This window comes from Chelonoidis abingdonii, chromosome 20, assembly GCF_003597395.2.
Source record: "Chelonoidis abingdonii isolate Lonesome George chromosome 20, CheloAbing_2.0, whole genome shotgun sequence".
NCBI classification, from domain to species: Eukaryota; Metazoa; Chordata; order Testudines; family Testudinidae; genus Chelonoidis; species Chelonoidis abingdonii.
In genome coordinates this window covers 17,911,839-17,916,860 of record NC_133788.1, presented here as the reverse complement: position 1 = coordinate 17,916,860, position 5,022 = coordinate 17,911,839, and the positions used below count along the sequence as shown (strand labels likewise).

At 49.2% G+C, this 5,022-nt stretch overlaps 1 pseudogene; it reads left to right on the top strand.

Moving 5' to 3' along the window:
• Positions 1-3,406: 3,406 nt before the first annotated feature.
• LOC142045794 (U4 spliceosomal RNA) lies at positions 3,407-3,563 on the top strand (annotated as a pseudogene).
• Positions 3,564-5,022: the final 1,459 nt, after the last annotated feature.

The window sequence follows — 5,022 nt, the reverse complement described above, 5'->3', positions numbered from 1 at the left end:
TTATTACAAAGGAACTATAAAAAAGGCAGAGAATTAGGAAGGTGTCCCTGGCTGCTGTGCTTTGGGAAGGAGGGAAGGAAAGGCTATTAAGCACATTGTAGCATAATTACAGCCTTTTCCTTGAACTCTCCAGGGGTGTGGAGGAGTAGGCGGGTGCGAAAGCCTTCCCCACACGGTTCTTACACGTCTGGGTGAGGGAGATATGGGACGTGGCTTGCAGGGAGGTTATACAGGGGTTGCAGCGGCACTCTGCTACTGTGCTGCTCTTCCTGAAGATCCACCATGCGTTGGAGGATTTCATTTGAGCACGCAGCAGATCCAGCGTTGCATCTCTCCAACCGGTCTTCCTGCCTAGCCCTCTCAGATCGTTCACAGTGGCATCTTCCTGTACTTTGCTACCACATCCTTCCAATCATTCTGTTTATCCCTCTTCGGGACTTGGGCAGGCAGTAACCGTCCTGGCTAACTACTCCATACACAGTCCGCTGGACCAACTCAATTTTTACGACACCACGGACCCGATTGACTTCTTGCCAGTGAGCCACTCCCAATGTTTGGGTTTCAGAACCAGTTGTCCACAGGGCACTCATGATAGCACTCGGACGCTTAAGCTGTCTGATGCCACGTGGCCAAGTAACAGGAAAAAGCCTTGGAATCCTCCGCGAACTTTGAATTCCATTTCCTGATTGGGTCCACTTTGAAGGGGATCAGCACACACACAGTGACCACACGAGACTCATTGCACTCTCACCAATGCCAGTCTCCTGACTATTCGAAGAAGAGCGCCAGCTTTGGACCACACAGAGGTGGGTTCTGGATCTGATCCGCTCGTGTGAGGACCTCAGTGCTCAACAGCCACTGCGTTCCAAAACGAAATGACCACAGTATTTGACAAGAATTTCAACGTCTCTAATGCTTATAGAAGTCTACAGCAGAGACTCCCTCAGTGCCGCTGAAAAGCTCAAGGATCTAGACAGGGTTACAGAACCCGCCAGAAAGCAACGTAAGTGTACGCGCTGTTGAGCCTCGAAACATTAGCCGCTCTATGACTGAACTTACAGTGCAATTTGGGTCACGCTACCAGTGGCGCCCCACCCCTGTCTCTTGGGATTCAGGACTTTGCGGGAGTGACAATATTCCAAGTGTCTGTGCTGAGAGTTAGCCGAGGGCAAGATGGAGCACGAATTTGAGGATAAGATAGACACGTCGTAATAGCACAACAGCAGTCCGTACACCCCAACAGCCAGGATCTTTTGAAAGACCCAAGACAAATCACAAGTCCCTGCGCTCCCAACCGAGGAAGGCCAACAGTGAAGCCATGGAATGCGACCTCCCTGCGTAAGTGTCCCTCATTCTGTTACCAAACACGGATTAACAAGAACTGTTTTTGTACGATCCATTGACACCAGGGCCTTTTTGCTGCAGGTCGCAGCCCCATCTCTGTGGACATTTCGTTAACATGTCTGGAGAGAGTGAAAACTCCTCCAAATTAGATTCCGATGAATCCGACACGGAGAACTCAAAACCGCTTTATTGTATATGCCAAGAAAACATTCTGGCCAAGACACCTTCTCCGTTCCCCCATAGTAGGTAACTTTTCAACGCCTCTGCCATCTTGCCAAGGACATTTGTACGGCAGGCATTGAAGCATTGCACTGAAGCATTGCATAACCAAACGATCTGCCTTTCCTGCGGTCTATTGTCAGGAGAGAGAATCATCCATTGTTACCTTGTAGAACATCAGGAAGTAACAGGGGCAACATGGCGATTTATGCTACTGGCCCAGACGGGGGGATGGAGGAGAGATAGGCCGACGGTTTTTCAGCGTGTCTGGCAAGCAGATTCTTCCCTGCTACCAGCAACGCGATGCGGGGGTGATGCTAGGGTGTCACTAGCAGTGATCGTTAGATGATAGGACATGCGCTGTGTGTGGATGTGAAAGAGGCCGGTTTGCGGCTTTGGCAGGCTCCTCTTTAACAGGACAAGCATCAATAGATCATTGTGTATTATGACGGCGGAGAAGTCAAAATTTGTAAAGCCTCACTTACCCATCGCCATCGGACGTACTTGGCCGTACCTTCGTCTGTGTGTGTGCCACACAGTCACACAGGACACTGAATATTTAAACGCTACAAATGCGACTGTAGAGAGATCAAGTGCTCTTGTAAGGTGGATATGTTCTATGTGAAAGAGATACTATCATTGCTCTGAAAAGTATCTTTCACAACTTATCACCCTGTTTGCCTTCCCCATGCAGCTGCACATTCTCAGAAGTCCCTTGCCATCACGAGCGTGTGCTAGTGAATACGCGGAGAAGAAAAGACCGAGATGAAATGTTCACCAGAAATTATTGAATTAACACGCCATGCCTCACGACTGCATGACAGAAATGGGGGGTGGGCCCTGCCACGGTAGCTGCAGAGTTGGGAGAGAAGTGAAGCAATGAGTGCGGTTCTTGCGGGAGAACCCCCTGTTAATACAGCCATGGAGTAGCTGCGCTCTTCTAATACACTTGACTCTTCCTTCAGAGGAGTAGCCGTGTTAGTCTGGATCTGTAAAAGCAGCAGAGAATCCTGTGGCACCTTATAGACTAACAGACGTCTGTTAGTCTGTAAGGTGCCACAGGATTCTCTGCTGCTTTGACTCTTCTTGTAGTCAGGACTGACTCTATTTTTAGACAGCATAAGGGAGGGATTGACTCAGTGGCCAGTGAGTCAATCCCAAGTTTGCTTTTGCGTTGCGCCCCCGGCTGATTTTAGCCAGGGCACTCATGATAGCAGCGGACAGTTTAGAGAAGGAGAGATAACCGTCATGTCATTGCCAGTTTTCTCTGGCAGTAGACGGTACAGAACGACTGGTAACCATCTCTGCTATCATTGCAAAAGCAATTGAATGCTGGTGTGTAGCGCTCGAGTGTCGCCTCTGTCTCCACGGCATCTAGTACACAAATGTGACGGGAAAAACAAAAAGCCGACGGTCTCTAGTGCTGCCGTGCTATTGTTTCTGCAAGGGCAATCCAGGAGAAAAATGTGCGAAAGGACTGTCTGCTGATGTTTTCCCGGAGCAAGGAATGACTGACGACGTTTACCCAGAACCCCCCGTGACCATTAACATTTGCATCAGGGCCGGGGGATCATGGAGGACAGAACGGGGGTGCTGAGGACTCCCGCTATCCCACAGTCCTCAGCAGTCTCTTAAAACTATTTGCATTCTTGGCTTAGCGCCCAGTGTCTGTAGCTTACAACACGGTGTCTTTTATGGTTCACGGAACAGCTATCAGTTTCCTTCCCCTACCCCAGCACGAGAAATGAAAGTTAAATAAAGCAATCCTTGAGTACTTACAATGTCACCCTCTTTTACTGAATGCTACTGACAGAGGCGAATCTGCAGCACTGAGGAGCATTAGAGCTTTGCACAGTGGCAGTATCATAACCAATGAAGTTAATCTGAGGTGTGATTATTGCTACTTGAAAATCTGCTCCTTTCCTGGTGGTAGATGGTACAGTACTACTGGAAACAGCAGAAACTGTTACCATCTCCCTCTTTTTGTTACACTCACCAGTAAATGGGACAGAACGGATAATAACCCTGTGTAAATTTTTGAAAGGAAAATGGGGATTAACTCACTTGGGACTGGGTCAATCCTGCCCTTTACGGTTAATAAAAATAGAGTCAGTCCAGACAAGAATAGGATACAGTGTATTAAAATCAGTGTAGCACAGCGCAGCTGCTCCGCATCAGTATTCACAGAGGGAGCCGCTGCAAGTAACGCAACCGTTGCTTCCCACCTACCTGGGCTACCACAGCAGTGCCCCCCCCACCCATTGTTGGCATGATGTTATGAAGAATGCATGAATAAGAATCACAGAGTAGTTACTGAGATCAATGAGGGGGAGGGAGCCACCATGGGCTATGACAGTCCATGCAGTTCAGAATCTTTTCTTTACGCAAGAGAGGAAGGGGTCTGATGAAGCTCAGCCCCCAGGTGATAAGATGAAGAGACAGTTACCAGGCGTTCTGTACCATTCACTGTCAGAAAAAGGGAGTCATTCCCATTTTCACCCCGGAGCCCCCGGCCACACTCAGCCAGGAGCAATCACTGGGCAGCCGTCTACCCCTGGGGAGGGGGCAGAGGAGCGGATACTGCTCTTCACCGCAGCAGCATCGCGTCTGCCAGCAGCATTCAGTACACAGAGGGTGACATTTACAGTACTCAAGGAATTATTTATTTCACTTTTTTTTACCGTGCTGGAGGGGGAAAAAAACTGACGAGCTGTTCCGTGAACCACGCAAGACACCGTGTATTACGCTGCAGACATTGGGCGCGCAGCCAAAAATGCAAATATTTTCAGAGACCGCTGTGGAGACTGGTAGCTGTAGTCCTCATTACCCCCTCCCTCCCTCCATGACCATCCGTTTGAGTGTCTGGCTTCCCGTTACTGTTGTCACGCACCGCTGTGTATCCTGTAGTTTATTTTTCAAAGGCTTTGGCATTTCCTGTTCTTTAACGGAGCTCTGATAAAAGAGATTTGTCTCACCATACAGCGATAACATCTGCTATCTCCCGTAAGGTTCAATGCAGGAGATACTTTTGCATTTGAACTGCATCGCCACCCGTGGTGATCAGAGCTGGACACGTGAAACGTGAAGAGGATTCTGTAAAGCTCTCGGGGATTTCCTGTTTACCGGCACTCCGCATCGCGTTCGGATTGCGGCCAGAGGGTCAGTGGTGCACTGTCCTGCCTAGAATAGGCAAGTGTAACAGAGATCCAGTGTTCAGAGAGCAGTGCTCCGTGTAGTCGTTTCACAGAGGTTGCCCGCCAGAAGCGCACCCGTTGCTTTTCCTCTCCTCAACCTTCTGGCGTACCGTGTCATTTCCCTCCGTGTTGTTGTCATGAAGTTTAAGGAATACAGAATAGAACAGAGACTTGTTAGTGAGAGAAAATGATGTGGGGGGAGGCACTTGGAGGCAGCCCTCCGGGGCTATGACAGTCCAGGCAGAATGGACTCTATTTTTAGAGT